Source organism: Octopus bimaculoides, chromosome 7 (assembly GCF_001194135.2).
Source record: "Octopus bimaculoides isolate UCB-OBI-ISO-001 chromosome 7, ASM119413v2, whole genome shotgun sequence".
Taxonomy (NCBI): Eukaryota; Metazoa; Mollusca; class Cephalopoda; order Octopoda; family Octopodidae; genus Octopus; species Octopus bimaculoides.
In genome coordinates this window covers 40712363-40715373 of record NC_068987.1, presented here as the reverse complement: position 1 = coordinate 40715373, position 3011 = coordinate 40712363, and positions in this window count along the sequence as shown.

Below are 3011 nucleotides of genomic sequence, written 5' to 3'. Positions count from 1 at the left end.
TATATATATATATATATATATATATATATATATATACCATCATCACAAATAAACATTTACATGTCTACATATATCATCATTATCATTTAACGTCCATCTTCCATGGGTTGGAAGCCAGATGACTGCATCAAACCCCAATGTCTACTTTTGCATGGTTTTTATGGCTTCATGCACTATACACACATGTAAAGACATATATTTTATCATTTTACATAGCGATATAAATAACTTGTGTTAGAATTCAATACATAAATGCATCAGAACAAAGCATCAGTCTAGTACAGAGCAGTAACACTGAAATTGTACCAAGTATTACCTGCAAAACAGCCTGTTTGTTAATTAGCAATTTATTTGTACATAACATGCAATTTTAATAAACGATGATTTTATGGAGGTTCATAACCTGGAAATGTTTAATGTATTCAAATATAATTAGTTCTACATATTTCATTTTAAAAATAGCATGCATATGCATACATATCTATATAGGTATGTATGTGTGTATGTGTGTATATATATATATATATATATATATATATATATATATACACACACACATATATATATATATACATGTGTGTGCATATACATACATACACACACATTTTGTTTCCTCTAACTTACTCAGTTACACCTTAATGAAATTTTGTACAAATATGCTTCAGATGGTGTAGATTCCAAATCATCAGAATTTGTTGTGAAAAATTTTCTGGGGATGTGGAAAGAAGTTACAGAAAATTCATGAGCCAACTTTTACTCTTTTACTTGTTTCAGTCATTTGACAGTGGCCATGCTGGAGCACCGCCTTTAGTCGAGCAAATCGACCCCAGGACTTATTCTTTCGAAGCCTAGTATTTATTCTATCGGTCTCTTTTGCCAAACCGCTAAGTGACGGGGACATAAACACACCACCATAGGTTGTCAAGCGATGTTGGGGGGACAAACACAGACACATACATATATATACATATCTACGATGGGCTTCTTTCAGTTTCCGTCTACCAAATCCACTCACAAGGCTTTGGTCAGTCCAAGGCTATAATAGAAGGTGCCACGCAGTGGGACAGAATGGGTATTTTTTAATGAAATTTTCCACAAATACCTTTCAGATTGCGTAGATGACGATTATATCGGAATTTAATTCAAAAAAAGAATTTGGTGAGCACATGCACGTTTCACAATTTCAAGTTTCGTTATGTAAATATATGTGCTGTCTGGTTAGTGTGCCTTGTGTGCAAGCCCATAATTTTATTTTTTTCACATTAAATTCCGATATAATCGTAATCTACACCATCTAAAAGATGTTTGTAGAAAATTTCATTAAAAAGGATTACAAATTTTTCTGAAAGTTATGGGGAAATAAAGCTGACTCGTGTGAATTTTCCAAAGCCCTTCTCCCCATCCCTAGGAGACTTTTTTTTTCACTCCAAATTGCAATATAATTGGAATCTACATAATCTGAAACGTATTTGTAGAAAATTTCATTTAATAATATCCATTTTACTGAAAGTTATGAGGAAACAAGGCTGGGGAGGGGCACACTTTTGTAGGTATGCAATATTCTAAACTATAATTGCATAAACTTCGAAATAGAAATATTTAATATATATATAATAATGCAACTTACCAAATGAAAAATTTCGTATCTTCTGTGGCAGATGTCCTTTTTTTTTCCACTTGGTATCTTATAGAAGAAACAGGTATCTGTACAATTAACGGTTCTTTCTTTGGTGTTTGGGCTAGTCTTTTCGTTAGATATTGTTTTTAGCTATTTTAAAAAATTATTTTAACCCTGACTCATGAAAATACGTCAGGGAAACTTCGACGTAAACAACAACAGAAAGAAAAGGCCAGTAACGATGATGATGAAGAATAATGCCTTTTAAAAGAGAAAAAAAATAATATAAACTCCCAACAAAAAGAAAGATTTTTATGATGAAGTGAGATCAATAAGGCACGTTTCGGTCAATTATAAAAGTTTTTAAGTGACCTTGTCAAACCAGCTAATTGTTGTGAGGATTCGATTGATTCATGTCTGCAGAGGTTTATGTTAAAAACTGAACAGAAAATTAAAGGGATGTGAGAGCAGAAATAGGATTATCACAGACTTTAAAGAAATTTGTTTATCATCAATACATACGAGTGAAATTTAAAAGCATGGTGGGAGAGTCTAAACATAAACAATAAAAAGAAAAGTAATATATACACATACACACACAAAGGGAGACCTTCAATAGTACAAGTTAAAATATGGTTTACACAAAAAAACTTGAACTTGGCGAAATTAAAGATTCAAAAGGAAAGCTTACAGATCTGCATTGTGAATGTGTGTTTGTGGGTGGGTTGTTTCAAGAATTGTTTTCTATGTCCCAGTAATGAAATTGTCAAAAAGACAGTCGGACATGCACTTATTCAGGACACACATACACTTACCAAAATAAGTTTAAATTCTATTTGTATTTTTTAGTAATGTAATATTGGTTTTATTCTCTAATCACACTTGTTTTCTGTGTATGAAGAAGAGTAGCAGAGAAAAAGATCCGCTGCTCTGTATGAACCAGGGCGAGAACCACAACAGAGAGGAATTAAGTTTCCAGAGTAGAAGAAACAGCAATCAGTCATATTAACACTCGATGACCGACCCTCTCTGGAAATTCACCCTTATGGTACGCAGGACACATGTTAGCAGTGCTCTATTTCATAATATTGCACTAATCTTGTAGGCAGCTTAGTTAATATCTTCAATAAAATAACCGAAGGTTTGGGTTAGATCTGTTTTGGAGGGGGGGGACTACGATGTTATGTAATAAACCCAAAACTATGACAGTTGTTTTGATTTGTTCTTCAGCAGAAAAAATGAAAATAGGAATATTTAGAATGTGTTTCTAAGTTAAGGAAAACGTTTGTGCACGTTGCAGCATACGTTAGATGTGATCAGGAATAGATGGACTGATGGAGATGAAAGCTAAAAAATATTCGTCAAAGTTGGTGAAATGGAAGTAACAACTGAG